The sequence below is a fragment of the Mauremys reevesii genome, linkage group 17 (genome assembly GCF_016161935.1).
Source record: "Mauremys reevesii isolate NIE-2019 linkage group 17, ASM1616193v1, whole genome shotgun sequence".
NCBI lineage: Eukaryota > Metazoa > Chordata > Testudines > Geoemydidae > Mauremys > Mauremys reevesii.
Window position 1 is genome coordinate 14,868,546 of NC_052639.1, and position 17,216 is coordinate 14,885,761.

General features: G+C 52.4%; 1 non-coding gene across 1 annotated transcript; it reads left to right on the plus strand.

Moving 5' to 3' along the window:
• Nucleotides 1–16,326: 16,326 nt before the first annotated feature.
• TRNAQ-CUG lies at nucleotides 16,327–16,398 on the plus strand. The gene has a single exon. It is a non-coding gene; the product is annotated as a tRNA-Gln (tRNA).
• Nucleotides 16,399–17,216: the final 818 nt, after the last annotated feature.

The following is a 17,216-nucleotide window of genomic DNA, read 5'->3' on the forward strand; positions in this document are numbered from 1 at the left end:
GGGCAGGGGGAGCCCAGAGCTGGGGCAGCACGGGGTGCATGTGTGGGGAAGATCCCAAGGCTGGGGTGGCAGAGGGTGCTGGTGGGTGGAGGGGAGAGCCCAGGGCTGGGAGGGCATGGGGTGCGGGTGTTTGGGGGAGAGGCCGGGGCTGGCAGCTGGGGGGTACAGGGTGGTGGGGGGAGGCCCGGAACTGGGGCAGCAGGGGGTGTGGGTGGGGGGGCAGAGCCCCGGGCTGGGGCAGCAGGGAGATTCAGGAGGAGCCCAGGGCTGGGGTGGGGCAGTCAATTTTTTTGCTTGGGACAGCAAAAAACCTAGAGTTGGCCCTATCTCCACCCACCGTGAGGTAGGTAGGAGCGGATCATTATTATCCCTACTTGAAAGAGGGAGAAGATAAGGCTGAGAAAGGATAATTAACTTGTCTTAGGTCGCATAATCAGTGGCAGAGTTGGGAATAAGGCCCAAGAGCTCTGATTTTCAAACTAAGCATCGGATCTTAAATTTCCTACATTGAATGATCTGAGTAAAGTGCTCTCAGATGAGCTCCAGACCAGCAACAGTGCACAGTAAATATTCAGCCAGTATTTTAGGAGAACTGGAATGTTAGAGAGAATCATGAACTGCTCAGAGACAATTAGTGCAGAGAAGCAGCAAAATTCATCAAACATACAACTGCTTATGACTTATTTACTTGGTCTTAAAAAAGAACAACAAGACCTGAGTCTCCTCTCTGGCAATAACCCCCTGCTCAGCCAATCAGGGTAGAAACTGAGGATGGGAGGCTGAGAGTTCTCACCAGAGAGCCCAAAGGATGGCCCAGGTCACTGGTGGGGATCACTGCCCCGCAACACACACACACACACACACAACCCTCTCCTGGTTTTGGGAGGGGAACAGAAGAAAGGATAAAAGAAGCAAGAGACGAAGAGAAAGGAGGGAGGGAGGGATGGATGAAAAGGTGAAACAAAGGACAAACCCCAATGTCCCCAGTGAATCTAATGGACAAAATCCCAGGTACACAATAAAATTCTGCCTCCTTAAGCTCGTTTTTTTCCATGCCTAGAATTCAACTCTCACCAGATGACTGAGACTGAACAGGTTTCAAACCTCGAGGGGGCTTCTGGCTGTGATTTGTCAGTCCTCAAAGGCCAGCCAGGTGACTGTAAATAACTTACAATCATTAGGAAAAATTAGTATCAAGATTCCAACTCTAGCAGTCAGACAACATTGGTTCAATTTACAAGAGATTACTTTTTATATTCCTTGGTTCCCCCCAAATTAGGAAGGGCCTGTGACCACAGGTCCTGCAGGGTACAAAGGGCAGGTCTACATCCCTTTTCTCTTTGTGCATAGTCCTGCCTGCTCCCTTTTCAGTTTCAGTTCTGCTACCACAGTACTGATCAGCACATTCTTCAGTAGCATAGGGAAGGGCAGGCACCATCACACAAGGACTATTACACAGAGACCTGCCAAATGAACACAGCAAACAAATGAAAACAAGAGATGAAAATGTTATTTTTTCATTAATCCCTTTCAGTGACAGCAACCTCCGTGGCTAATTGTAACAATAGTAGATGCAGCATTTTCTGATTGAAATGATTTTCAAGTTGTGGGTGCCCCTTTATGAACAGTAATTGCCTACATCTCTGACACAAGTACTTTTCAATTCCATTAAACCTGGGGTTTTGCTCAATTACACACGATATCTTGGAATTTTTCTGGCATATTCATCATCACATACATCACCTACAAGACTCCTGCCATAACAAGGGGCTCTTTATAGGGTTTGAAATTATTAAAGTGACCCAGCACTTTTCAATTGTAACAGCTCAGGACAAAGTAGATCGCCTGATCCCACTTATGTAGCTATTTAAATGTAACCTAGTTATAAGGTGGCCTAACTTACTGATATTTTGACACGTTTTCAAAAAGTGGCCTCTATTTAAATCCATGCAAATATCTGTATGCACACTTTCTGAGCACTGCAAGTCTGAATCTATCACCTGTGCATGCATCTGCTGTTACCTGAAACATGCACATGCTGCTATTTGCATGAAAACTTCTACACGCCTGAATAGAGGAGGATCCTTTGAAAATGTGGCCTTTTAATTATATTTCATACTCCACAAGAGTAGCCTAAAAACAACAGCGGGATATAATAAGGCCCTGGCATCAAATGAATAAGGAACAATATAAAAAAATCAGCAGCACTTTATAAAGAGGACAGGAACAAAATATACAGTAACCATAAAACCAACAGATAAAACAAAACCCAGATTTCCCCAGGTGCAATCTAACAGGACAATTTTGCCTTCATAACTCTAGCAATACTCATCTATTTCAGCATGTAATGATCCTGTTTAAAGTATCCAGGAAACAATAAACTCTGGCCCCGGGGCTTGTACATGTTCACTTTGTTGAGTGTGGCTCACATATCTGGACCTCCCAGCTGTTAACAGCTTCACCAACCACCCCTCTGTCTTTGCTTCTGTGTATGTCACTTCATTGTGGCTCTGCAAGGTGTCTGAAGTCCCAAATGCCACTTGTCCTTCTGTAAACCTATCCCAGCGGTATCCCTCCCCCAACTGCCTCCTTTGTGGTTCAGTTCTACACCATTGAAATCAATGGAATTTTTTCCATTGACTTCAATTAGAGCAAGATCGGGCCCTTCAGCAATTTCCACCCAGTTCTTTCTATTATGATTTGTACCATTCAGGGTTCGGGGCCTCATTGTTCTAGGCACTGTCTAACAAAACAATGGTCCCGTGCCCCAAATATTCTTCAGCATCATGCAAAAGATGCCAGAAATGCAGTCCAGTGAATTACCTTGATAACCTCTGGTGTAATCTTTCTTAATATCTGTGGTTTCTAATTCTATCAATTACTAGACAATTAAATTAAGGGGGTTAAGTTACACAGTGGTTTCTGAGAGCAACTGTTTTGAAAATCCAGTTAAAATGTATTTTAAAGGTAAATAAATGCCTAATCTTTGCCTGAAACACAAGCAATATGAAATTTTTTTTAAATGTGTGCTACCATCTCCAAGCCTCATCCTCTCTCCAGTGAAATCCCTCTTCAAATGCCTGCACTTTTTCATTTCCACCCATGCCCTTTCCCTTTTTGCCTTTACAGAGCTATTAAATTTGTTAATCTCTAAGGTGCCACAAGTACTCCTCATTCTTTATGCTTAATGATGTACTTCTAATAAAGAATTTAATTCTATTTTTTGCCTAGAGTGACTCTGACTTTCAAATTATATTTAAACATAGGAACTTATGGAATGGTTTAGGAATAAAAATAAATTAACATGTACAGAAATATGAAATAGAAAAACAAATAGGACAATTTCACTGCTCTACATGGGAAAAACCCACACAGAGCTTATTTCATCTTGTGAATTTTTCTGCACACTAAGCTAAGGGGGGGGGAAAGAAAGAGTTTCTCTAATTGTTTTAAACCACGGATGAAAAGAACCTAACATGATCACCCTTGATTAACATGCTTATTATATAATATATAAACAGGGAAACCAGGGAGACAACCCTGGGCCACGAAAATAAATAAGGAAGCTTTCACAAGAATCAAAACAAAGCATCATTCAGAGTCTGTAAACAACTGAGCCCGCTGATCCTAAAACTCATATTATAGGTAGACATGTACCTCTTTCTCTCTATTTGAAATAGTTAGATAACATCCTTAATGTTTTATTATTCTTCATGTCTCCACATTAATCCTTTTTATATTGATAGTTCCCAATGTATCCTCTGCCAAGAAATGGACTTTGTGCAGAGAAAAATCCATTTTCTAGTGCCAAAGATATTGATAATTAACATTTATGTCATGAAACTTGTAATACCAGTTTGCTAAAATAAAGCTAAGCTTTTCATTATTATTTTAGAGTTTAATTTAGTCATCCAAGGTTACTCAGCTTCATGTTTATAAATTATACAGGGCAGGGACTTAACTCCTCTTGATCGACCTGTTTTGGAATTATGACTGTACAAGTAAGGAGGTTCATAACCTTGTTTGAATATCTGATCCGGCCTTGAAAGAAGGTGATTTATGGGATCGACAAACCCTCATCATTTCAAGAATCGGCATCTGAGAACAAGATTTTCCTCTATAACACAAAGAGCGGAGCAAATCAGTTAAGTCTCTACTAGAAGCTACAACTTTGTTTATGTAAGAGTCATACAAGGTTACAAGGTCTGAGAATAGTCTGCCAGTAAGAGTATGGATTTTAGAACAAATAAATAGCTACATACTGCATAAAAAATTGGAAGTTTTGAAACTACTTGTCTGATAATTCAGCACTAGCCATGCTACAGCATGTTCTAATTTACCATTTGTTATATGCTTTTTGAAAATACTGAAAGTACATGCCAGTGGTCAACTAAATCATAGAAAATTCAAGCCCTATTTTACATGATGGGTGAGACATTGAAAACTGCATGACTTAGAAATGCCAGTCCCATTAAAAGTTAATGAGACTTATGTTCCTAAATCACTTACTCTCTTTTGAAAATCTCACCCATTTCCGTTTCCAGTGCTACTGCTGCCAATCACCAGTATTTTTAAGATAGTACATTTTTTGTAATTTTCTGGCATAATAAAAGCACCAAAATTGTTTCCTGGAGAAAAACAAATCCAGAAACCCTAAAATACTGCAGCACTTCTGTTTCACTTTCTGTACCAATGATGAGAGGATTCTGCGAAGACAGACTTTTTTTTACAGGATCTGAAAAATTTCTATAGTAATCAAACATATATGCCCATATTAAGCACCATAGACTGCCAAATTCCAGAGAAACAGAAAACACTCTAGACTTGTGCATGGAATTGCTTTTATGTGTTATTTCAAATGCCCTTCCTGAAGTTCTTATGGTGATCTGCGGAGGGAGGGGGGAAGAATTCTGAAGATAAAAGTCAATTCCAGTGCCATTTCTATGATTGTGGAACCATGGGAAGCCAGGGGCACTGAATTTATCACAGTATTTACATTACTGTTACAAATCCAAATGTTTCACCTATTTTCTAGGAATACTTCACCTTGGTTAACAAGAACCAAGCAAAATCACGGTGCAACGTAATACAATTAGGGCATTACCGATGCACCCAAACTTGTAGATTGTGCAAGGAATATCAGGTTGCAACCTGTATAAGTGCAGGTAACTGTGCAAAAGGGGCTAAAACTGTTTTCTTTAATAATTGTATTCTCTGCCATGCATTGTCAGGGACTGAAGAAAGCACATGCCCAGCTTTCATTATCTGAAGATAACCTTCCAAATGTAAACCAGTGCAGACCTGTCTTCCTGAGTCTGCAAACTGGCAGTTCAGAGCTTCTATTCCGCCTCACAATGCTGCCAAGCACTAGCAGCTTTGGTCAGTTTCACTGCTGTTATTCAGAACCCCAGGGGTGACGGTAAAACTGAGAAAAATGGTGCCTCTTTCAGGAAAAGTAAGTTCAAGCAGAATCAGGCACTGGAGCTATTCATAGAGAAGCTCAATCCCTTCCCTCCTCCCATGGAGTAGGAGGAGGAGGATTTCTCCCTTTGGGTCTTGAAAAACAAGAGTGAAAAACAGGGTGCTGGGCTATGGGGAGATCTGTGTGTGTCATGGCACTGCGGGTCTGTGTGGGGCATTGTGCAGTTATGGTGTGGGGCTGTGGGGAAGGGCACTGGGAGGGAGGAAGGAAGGGAGGGGAAATCTGTGTGTATTGGGAAACTAGAGAGTGGGGGTTTCTGTGTGGGGTGCTGGGCAGCTGTGGTGGGGCTGTGGGCAGGGGTGTGCTGGGCGAGGTGTGTGTGCACAGCACTGTGCATTTGTGGTGGAAGAGTTGTAGGGGGGTGCTGGGCAGGGGAGCTCTGTGGCACAGCATGGGCGCACCCCAATAGGAAAGGGCACGCTGATAGCACACGGCCAGGCAGACCAGTGTGCCTCTGGCTCCCAACGGGGCTGCGCACCTGTGTCTGTCTGTCTCCCCCCCAGCTCCACCACCGTGGCCTGATAGTTCACGCTTGCGATCTGGACACCCTCCGGCTCCCTCCATCCTTCACTCCCTCCATCCTTCACTCCCTTCCCTGTGTCCCCCCAGCCCTGTCCTCTGTCCCGTCCCCTCTGTCCATCCATCCCTGCCCCCTTCGTCCCCTCCGTCCCATCCCTGCATCCCCCCAGCCCTGTCCTCTGTCCCGTCCCCTGTCTGCATCCGTCCCTGCCCCCTCCGTCCCGTCCCTGCATCCCCCCAGCCCTGTCCTCCGTCCCGTCCCCTGTCTCCATCCGTCCCATCCCGTTCATTTGCAGCCCAGCTCAGCCCCGGTCCCTCTCGCCAGGTGGGGCCCGGCAGCTCCCCTGCGCTGCGATCCAGCACCGGGCACCGCGGAGCACCGGGCAGGCTGTGCAGGGTGGGGAGGGATACTCGCATTGCTGACACCTGCCTGCCTCAGGGCTTTCTCCCTGCCCGCCGCGAGGATCGCGAGGGAGGGCAGCAGCGTGCCGCTGAGAGCCGTGTCCAATTGGCCGGGTGGCTGCCTGCAGACAGCACGGGGGAGAGAACCAGACAGCCCTGTAACGCCGCCGCTGCTCGGGACCCGGATCCACGCTGCTGTGCCACCGAGACCCATCAAGTGCCACGGGAGCGGGGGACACCCCCCCCACCCCAGGGAAGTGTCAGGGGCTGCTCGGGCTGGGAGCCCGGCGGAGAGTCCAGCTGGGGAGAGGCTCAAAGGGGGTAAAACGTTGCACCAAAAATATGAAAAAGCTGCCAGACAAAAACCCTTTAATTACAGCTCGGACGGGCCTCCGGAGCAGGGGCGGGGCCAGCCGCGGTCCCGCCGCCGGGCAGCAGCAGCAGCAGCAGGAGGGCGGCGCGAGACGGCTCCCGGGGATTCCCTGCTCGCGCCGCTGCCGGGGGGAGCCGCTGCTGCTGCGAGCTGGTGCGCGGGGGGTGTCCTCGCGGGCGGGGCTCGCGCCCAGAGCGCTGACACTGTCCGTTGGGAACTGGGACGCCGCGCGACCGGGCCGCCCCAGTTGTGACGTCACCGCCCTCTGTCGCCGCGGCAACCACCAAAACAAACGTTCTCGGAACACGTGGGGGAGGGAGGGGGGTAAGGCTGGGCCGTGACGCTGACAAAGCAGCTGGCTGGCAGCGCGCGGCAATGACGTCACCGAGGAGGAGTCCGCGACGCAGGGGCGGCTCCTCCCCCCGCGCCCCCGCTCGAGGGCAGCGACCCGGCGCCTCGCGCACCTGTGCTGGAGGGGAGGCGGCGGCGGATGCAGGGAGGGGACGGAGGGGGCGGAGGGGGCAGGGACGGATGGCGGCGGGACGGGACGGAGACCAGGGCTGGGGGGATGCAGGGACGGGACCGAGGGGACGAAGGGGGCAGGGACGGATGGAGACGGGACGGGACGGAGGACAGGGCTGGGGGTGCAGGGACAGGACGGAGGGTACGAAGGGGGCAGGGACGGATGGAGACAGGACAGGACGGAGGACAGGGCTGGGGATGCAGGGACGGAGACGGAGGGAGGGGCAGGGACAGGTGGAGACAGGACAGAGGACAGGGCTGGGGATGCAGGGACGGGACGGAGGGGCGGAGGGGCAGGGACGGATGGAGACAGGGCGGGACGGAGGACAGGGCTGGGGGATGCAGGACAGAGGACGGAGGGGCAGGGACGGATGGAGACAGGGCGGGACGGAGGACAGGGCTGGGGATGCAGGGACGGGACCGAGGGGACGGAGGGCAGGGACGGATGCAGGCAGGGACGGAGGACAGGGCTGGGAGTGCAGGGGCAGGGCGGACGGAGGGACGAAGGGGCAGGGACGGATGGAGACGGACGGGACGGAGGACAGGGCTGGGGATGCAGGGACAGGACGGAGGGGACTAAGGGCGCAGGGACGGATGCAGACAGGGACGGGACAGAGGACAGGGCTGGGGATGCAGGGAGGGGACGGAGGGGCAGGGACGGATGCAGACAGGACGGGACAGAGGACAGGGCTGGGGATGCAGGGGACGGAGGGGCGAAGGGGCAGGGACGGTGGAGACAGGACGGGACGGAGGACAGGGCTGGGGATGCAGGGACAGGATGGAGGGGACGAAGGGGCAGGGACGGATGCAGACAGGGACGGGACAGAGGACAGGGCTGGGGATGCAGGGACAGGACGAAGGGGCAGGGACGGATGGAGGGGGCAGGACAGAGAGACAGGACTGGGGATGCAGGGGCGGGACGGAGGGGACGAAGGGGCAGGGACGGATGGAGACAGGGTGACGGAGGACAGGGCTGGGGATGCAGGGACAGGATGGAGCGGAGAGGCAGGGACGGATGGAGCAGGGCGGGACGGAGGACAGGGCTGGGGATGCAGGGACGGGACCGAGGGGCGAAGGGGACGAAGGGGCAGGAGCGGATGGAGACAGGACAGGACAGAGGACAGGGCTGGGGGATGCAGGACGGGACGGAGGGGGCGGAGGGGGCAGGGACGGGACGGAGGACAGGGCTGGGGATGCAGGGACGGATGCAGACAGGGGCGGGACAGAGAGGACAGGGCTGGGGGATGCAGGAGGGGACGGAGGGGCAGGGGACGGATGCAGACGGGACGGGACAGAGGACAGGGCTGGGGATGCAGGGGCGGGGACGGAGGGGACGAAGGGGCAGGGACGGTGGGAGACAGGACGGGACGGAGGACAGGGCTGGGGATGCAGGGACAGGATGGAGGGGACGAAGGGGCAGGGACGGATGCAGACAGGACAGAGGACAGAGGACAGGGCTGGGGATGCAGGGACGAAGGGGCAGGGACGGATGGAGACGGGCGGGACAGGGCTGGGTATGCAGGGACGGGACCGAGGGGACGAAGGGGGCAGGGACGGATGGAGACAGGACGGGACAGAGGACAGGGCTGGGGATGAGGGGACGGAGGGGCGAAGGGGCAGGGACGGATGGAGACAGGACGGGACAGAGGACAGGGCTGGGGATGCAGGACAGGACCGAGGGGACGAAGGGGCAGGGACGGATGGAGACAGGACAGGACAGAGGACAGGGCTGGGGATGAGGACAGGGAGGGAGGACCTAGGGGCGAAGGGGCAGGGACGGATGGAGACAGGACGGGACGGAGGACAGGGGAGGGGATGCAGGGACGGGACAGACGAGGGGCAGGGACGGATGGAGACAGGACAGAGGACAGGGCTGGGGATGCAGGGAGGACCGAGGGCGAAGGGGGCAGGGACGGATGGAGACAGGGGACAGGACAGAGGACAAGGATGGAGAGACGCAGGGAAGGGAGTGAAAGATGGATGGAGCGGGAGGGTGACGAGATCGCAAGCGTGAACTATCAGGCCACGTTGGTGGAGGTGGGGGGGAGACAGACAGACACAGGTGCGCAGTCCCGTTGGGAGCCAGGGGCACACTGGTCTGCCTGGCCGTGTGCTACCAGCGTGCCCTTTCCTATGTGCCCTAAGTCATTCCTATGTTATTCCATAACATTCCTATGTGCCATAACATTCTTATGTGCTGAATAAGAGCACATAACATTCCTGTGTTCCCCTCCCAACACCAGGAGGGGTGTGTGTGTGCCCTTTCCTATTCTTATGTGCTGATCAGTACTGTGGTAGCAGAACTGAAACTGAAAAGGTAGCAGGCAGGACTATGCACAAAGAGAAAAGGGATGTAGACCTGCCCTTTGTACCCTGCAGGACCTGTGGTCACAGGCCCTTCCTGATTTGGGGGGAACCAAGGAATATAAAAAGTAATCTCTTGTAAATTGAACCAATGTTGTCTGACTGCTAGAGTTGGAATCTTGATACTAATTTTTCCTAGTGATTGTAAGTTATTTACAGTCACCTGGCTGGCCTTTGAGGACTGACAAATCACAGCCAGAAGCTCTTTGATTTTTGGGAAGGCCCCAGATCATTTTGCAGCTGGAGTGGGCAGCACCACTCAGGCTACCGTTGATACACTAGGACTATCACAAGTTCTTCTGCTGAGCATCCAGCATGACGTTTGACCACAAAAGGGGCAGACAAATAGAAGAGGCAATATAGTATGTAGTGGGCTCAGGGATGAGAACAAAGGACTAATCCTAGCGTTGACACTGGCTCCCACTGTGGCCCTGGTCAAATCACATAGGCCAAAATTTCCATACTTGAGTGCCTATAGTTATGTACCTAAATCATTGACTTTAATAGGGTATTAGAGCAGTGGAAGCTACTCCAGCCATTGATCTTTTCCCATTTTGCATACTGAGGAGGGACAGTGCTTCCTTGTGTCCCCCCTTGCAGGATTCCCAGCACCCACGTGTTACTCATGTGGGTATTGAACATAAAATTTTCCCCATGCAAAAATACATTTTGTTTTCAAACAATCCAAGGACTTAGTTGACATGGAGAATTTTTTTAGAAAAAGGGCAAAATAGCTTGACATTTCAAAAGAAATCACTGTTTAATTTTCTTTATAGTTCAAACATTATTTTAAAGGAGTTGAACTCAGATGTTCCTGAGGTTTAACAATGACTTGTATACATAGCTCCCAGAATGGAACCTGTGCAAACAAAAAATAAACAATAATAGTGTCTTTTAAATTCACTGTATTTTTAAAGACACACAGAGGAGAATCAGCCAGGCTGATTCATTGTATTTTCCCTGTGCTGATGAAGGAATTAGAGACAATAACAGAGCTTGACAAAACCAGCTAAAGCCACCAAACCAACTGGAGGGTTAAATCTATCAATCAGCAGTAAATATGAAATATAGGGGGGTGGGATCAGGGCGATGCCCTGGGAGAAGCCCAGAGAACTCCTCTTCCCCAATTGTCAGAAGAGGAAGGTGCTGGGATTTTTATCCATATGCCCTCCGTGAGTCCTGTTTAGAGATTCAGGTTCTTTAACATTATAGCTGTCCCAAGTTTGCATAGTGCAATGCTTGAATTTACATGAAGAGAAAGTAGAGAGTAAGTAGTAAAGTTCTTCCAATTTTAAACTAGATGTATATTAAATTAAATCTGTGCTAATTAATCAGATGCATAAAGAGTATTTAAGACAACAGCTCAGCCCCTCTCACCCACCCTCTCTCCATCACCATTGTCAACTTTCTCTGGATGTGTTTTTATGGATAAACTGAACTGATCTGACTGGCTGAATCAAACAATAAGTTGTTCTAAACGAATCACGATGCTTCAGGGCAATAACTGTTTGGGAAACATCTGTTACGTTACTGCTTCAACATTCAGCTGAGAAAATTATTAGATATATATTCTGATAATTTGAACAGAAACAAAGTCATCGTAACAGAACATTGAGAGAGGATCAAAGCCTTAGGTTTTGAAAATAAATATCACACGTCAACATTTTTTCCATAAATGCTTGGCAGCGGGAGACCATTATCCTAAGATAACATTCTCCAGCAGAGAGATGATCTCTTAATTAGAGCAATATGTAAACTACTTTAGGATGCTTGATATAAATCCTGCAAACTGATTCATTGATACTTTTACTAAGATGAATTTTGATATCATGGGATGAAATCCTGGCCCCACTGCCACACCCTCCCTTGCTGGGCTAATGTCCTGCCCTGGCCAGGCACTTTGGAGGTTTGAGCTACTCCTGTGGATCACCCCACTCAAGGAGCGTTCGTTCTAGGAAGCAAGCCGGCTAGACAGGAAAACATCAGACGCTGCTGCTCCCAATGCTACACTCAGTTTTTCAGAAATTAGTCGACTTTATGGCCAGAAGAGACCATTAGAGCATCTAATCTGACCCCCTGCATATCACAGGCCTCCTGTATGCAGGCCCGCCCAGAGGGGGGGGCAAATGGGGCAATTTGCCCCAGGCCCAGCAGGGGCCCCACGAGGAGAGTTTAGCCTGGGCAGGGTCCTTCACTCCTTCACTCGCTCCGGGGCCCTGGAAAACTCTCATGGGACCCCCCCAGAGCTTCTTCGCTCCCGGTCTTTGCCTGCCAGGGTCCTTCCTCTCTGGGACAGAAGGACACCCCCACCACCGAATTACCGCCGGCGGAACCTGCCCGGAGTGCAGCGGGTCTTCGGCGGGGTCCTTCCGTTCGGGACCCGCCACTGAAGTGCCCCAAAGGCCCGTGGTGGGGCTGCTGGGGGCGTCCCCCGGCCGGCGCTAATTCGGCGGTGGGGGCCCCCGCTGTGGGTCTTTGGGGCACTTTGGCAGCGGGTCCCGGGCGGAAGGACTCTCCGCCGCTAACTTACTGCCAAAGCGGGGCCCCCGCCACCGACCCTGGACCCCGGAATCCTCTGGCGGCCTCGATTTAACAGGGGTTTGTTTCAACTTATTGCCCCGATTAAAATCTATGGCTAAAAGGCAGCCACTGTTGTTAGTACTTGTACCTGTGTTTGGTGCCACCTCCTTTCTTCCTTTGGCCTTGTAGTTGACCAAGGGCAAAGCTGAACATCTCCTCAGACACCAGGAGTGTTTATGTCCATTCCTGCGAGCTACACCGGGGTTTGATGTTGCTGCTTTCAATCCTCTGGCTCTGCCGGGATAAGGAACAATTCAGGCTGTCACTGAACTGAAGGAGGAAGATCAGTTTTTGACAGGGAGAGGGACGCCTCCTCTTCAAGGTGTTTGGCTGGCTGGCAGTCCTGATCCCCAGATCTCGCCCGTGGGGCTCCAGCAGTTTGGGGACCGGATCTCTCCCTTGGCCCCACCTGCTGCCTCCAGGCGCTCCTCCCCAGGGGCCCCAGCAGTGCAGCGGAGCTGAGCAGCATCTGCCTGCTCGCTCCAGTGGCCGTCGGCCCCTCCCCATGGCAGGGCAGGGTGGGGCTGGGCCTCCATGCGCTGCCCCCACCCCGAGCCCCTGCAGCCAATGGGACACTGCGGGGGTGATGCCCGGGGGCAGCAGAACGTTGAGGCCCCCCAGCCCACCCCACTTTGGAGACCCAGGTAAGCGCCTGACTCCCTCCCAGAGCCTGCACCGCCACCCCTCCCCACATACCCCTCCTCCTGCAAACTCCCTCCCAGAGCCTGCAGCCCGGTCCACACACACCTGCCCCAACTCCCTCCCACAGCCTGCACCCTCTCCCTCCACACACACCCTCCTGCCCACCCTAATCTCCCTCCCAGAGCCTGCACCCCCACCCCTCCTCCTGCTCCCCCTACTCCCTGCCCCAGCCCAGAGCCTGCACCCAACACCCAAACTCCCAGAGCCGTACAAGGAATTTTTGTGCCCGAGGCAAGGGCCAGCTCCAGGCTCTTTGGCTGCGGGTCCTTGATCCCTGTCGGAAGGAAGGACCTGCCACTGAATTGCCACCGCCGCTTCATTCATCCTTCGGTGGCAATTCAGCAGTGGGTCCCTGAGTCCCTCTCGGAGAGAAGGACCCACTGACGAACTGCCGCCGAAGAAGTGGCAGCGGAAGCGCCTCTGATCGTGGTAGAGCTGCGCCCCTCCACTTTCTGCATCCGAGGCAAGTGCCTCACTCGCCTCGCCCATGTTACGGTGCTGCAAACTCCATCCCAGAGCCTGCACCCCAGAACCCCCCCCCCCCCCCAACACCCATCCAGAGACCAGCCGCTCACCCCGTCTGCACCCAAACTCCCCCCAGAGGCTGCACCCCTCCTGCACCCCAATCCCCAGCCCCAGCCCAGGGCCTGCACCCTAGACCTCCTCCCCTCACCCAAACTCCCTCCCAGAGCCTTAGGTAGGTGGGGGGTGGAGTTTTGGGGGGCTGGTTCTGGGCGGTATGAGTGACATTATTGGCCCACTGGGAGGATTGGAGGACTGGCCCTGGCCCTAAGGTAAATTGAGGTTGAGACCCTGCTTTAAGGGATTGGAGCAATGCTGGAGAGACTGACGGGCAGGGAGCTGGGGAGCTGTGTGTGCTCCAAGGAGAGTTGTTGTGCTCTGGTGACACAGAGCGGGGGTGGGGAGTTTGTAAGCTGTGGTGTTTGTATAGAGATAAAGTTTACTAACCCCCAGGTTAAAAACTGTTCCTGCTCTGGGCTATACAGGATGTTCTCTGTTGAGAGTATAGCTCAGTGGGTGAATGTTTCCCTGTAGGGTAATGGGTTCCTAGTTCCACTCCAAATGAGTCCCTTAAAGAAACTTTTTCAAATGAAAATCGATTTCACACCCATCTCCAGTATGTTCAGGAGTTCGCTGAAGTTGAGGGGGCTTGAAATGAATTTAAACACTATTTTCCTATGCAAATGAATAAAGACCTAGCAGAGCTGCCCAGCAGCTGAATTCAGTTCAGTCCTCAGCGTCTCTAAGAGGGACACTCGGTAGCTGAGGCATGTGGGACACCTCTGGGATGATGACAGGAGAAAAAATGCTGGATTCAATGAAAGCTGAGACCATAGGAGGAGAAGGTGAATGGCAACACCACACATAGTCATAACACTCAGACACGGGGCTTCACTGTCACTACCCCTGTGTTTTCCATCATTTATATCCAGGGGTGAAAGTAACTTACAGGACTTACCGGTACTGCCGGAGTCCCGAGGGGGCGTGGCATCATCCAGAAGGGGCGTGGCCTCATCTGGGGGGCGTGGCCTCTCAAGATTTAAAGGCCCTGGAGTACCAGCTGTGGCTGGGAGACCAAGGGCCTTTAAATGAACCAGGGCCTCCCAGCTGCAGAGGTAGCCCTTTAAATTCTGGCCCCAGCCCAGCCACCAGAGCCGCGGCCGGGATTCAAAGGGCTCTGGGCTGACCGCAGCCGCAGCAGCCCAGAGCCCTTTAAATCCGGCCCCAGCCTGGCCGCCGGAGCCGCGGGTGGGGGGTTTAAAGGGCTCTGGGCTGCCAGCTGTGGCGGAGCCTAGAGCCCTTTCAATCCCCACAGCAAAGCCGGTGCAGTCCGGCACGGCGTATTGGCTCTTGCCGCTATGCCGTACCAGCTTGTACCAGCTTACTTTCACCTCTGTTTCTATCCTAAGGAACACACCTCCCCTCCCCACGCACTGTCACACACAACCTTCTCCCCTTGAGCCCCATCCAACCCTCCCCCACACACGCCACGGGACACAGCCTCTCGGTGACTCACCCCGATGGGGGCTTGTCTCTGCATCTCCCCAACAGGGGAGCAGGGAGCCGAAAGGGCCACAGGAGACCAGTGGAGCTAGGCAGGGATAGAAAAGACTTCCCCTCCCTTTCCTTCCCCTCCCTGAGTCCCGTTAATCTCACCCATCAGATGCTCCAGCACCAGGTGGGCTCAAAGCACCAACCTTCCCCTGAGCAACGGAAGGGGGAACCAGCTCTTTCACATGGAAGGAGGCTCCCCACCTCTGCTGCTGCCATTCTGCAGCCTTTCATATGGATTTGTATTAGCTAATGCAACCCCCCCACTCCTCTAATCCAGCCATGAAACATGAGACAAGCTCATGAAAGCAGGGCCCAGTGGTGCAATGGGTTAGTGCCCAGGACTTACAGAGCAGTGCTGAGTGGAGTGATGCTGAGGTTGTGAGTTCAAACCTCACCTGCAGCCCTAGTTTCCTTTAAGCAAATGGCTTCTGCCAATCAGTTTGCCCTGCAGAAAATACAATTCCTGCTTAGAAGACACTGAGGTCCCCTTGCTTTACAGAGAGCAGGGCAGATTCCACAGATCTACCAGGCTCTGCCCTCCACCAGCTGCCTGGGTCAGGAGGGGTCAGGCAGAGCCCAGAGCACTGCCCCCGACTCCCTCTCAGTCTTTGCTCCCCAAACCACCTGTGTGCTCACCCACTTCGCTGTGAGACTCAAACCCTGCCTGGCTTGCTGTATGCTGGTGTGGTTTTCATCTGTCACGTTGATGTGCATGTGGGTCCTGTGTGATTTTGGTGGATGTCTTGCATAGTTCTGTGTGCATGGATGTGTGTATGATTTTTGCATTAATATTGTTTTTTGCTTTGTATTCTTTTGATATGTGGGTTTTGTGTTTCCTGTTGTGGGCTTTTGCTGTATTTTTGGTGTGGATTTGTTCTTTCTATATTTTGTGAGGTTTTCCTTTTTGTGTATATGGCTCTGTGTGCTGTGTGGGTTTGGTTTTTGTTATGTCTGTGTGGGCCTGTGCAGTGTGTGATTTTCTCATTCTCTGTGTGCGTGTTTGTCTCTCTGTTTGTATCTTCATGTGTAAATTCACTGGAACTTTTCAAAATCTGCACAGCTTTGCCAATTTTCACCAGGAAATTTTCTCCATTAACAAATTCTCACTTGTTCCCTACCCGTTGGTGACCATTGCCCCAGGGGCCTGTCAGTCTCAGGGTCCTGATTTCCCATTGGCCCTTCCCCCTTCTATTGGGACTGGGAACTAGCCAACCAAACCCCACTAAGTTTTAGTAAAGGGCCAACAGTCCCTTACACAAGCCAGCCCTGTGAGAGTCTCCAATGTCCCAAGAGACCAATACAAGCTGGTCCCATGGTGTAAAGGGCAGCACTCAGGACTCTGAATCCTGCAATCTGAGTTCAAATCTCAGTGGGACCTTGTGTTAGCTGGTGGTAAAGATCTGGTGCTCAAAGTGCTTTCCTGTCTCCAGCTATACAAAAGTGGGTCATTTCCCTCCTGCTGGTTAACTCCTTTTCCCCACCAGAGCCAGGTCTTTGGTGGGGGGTTTAGAAGTGGCTCTAGTGGTTGGGATTCTCACTGCTTCACCTGATGCCCACAAGTCTGGTGCTTGTAGCCACACTTTTCCTCTTGCTCACATGGCACTTGAAGAAAGCAGTGCCAGGGCCAGGCTTGATAGGCAGGAGGGAGGCAGAGTCCCAGGCTGGAGCCCAGCACACCTCTCCTCCTCTGGGCACCTGGAGCAGAGGCGGCTGGTGCTGACAGCTCCGAGGGAAGGCTTATAAGCCACAGAGTGACTGAGGGCGGGGCTAGACGAGGCAGGACCATGCCTATGTGTGGCCAGCAGACAGGCAACAAGACTCCCGGCCAGCCTGCTCCCTGCCATGCCAAACCCCACTGAAGGCCACCCGCAGACCACCATGCGGGGCGGCTGCTGATGCTCTGTGTCCAACATCAGTAGACGGTAGGAAAGCAGGGCCAGCCCCCCTGGTGGGGCCTCTTACCGTTCCCATACTCCATGCTCACTTTTGCAGTGGGGCAGGAGATGTTATCCCAAGAGGCTTTTCTCCAGCTGGTGAGAAGCAGAGAAACATCCAGGCTCCCAAGGCGCTATGTAGCAACCCCCCTCAAGCACAGGGACAGAGGGAAACTGCTCCACACGCTAGCCCGGGCAGCCGTCCATTTCCTTTGGGAATTCAGGAATAGCAAAGGCTAGACTGGAAGCACCTGGGGCTCAT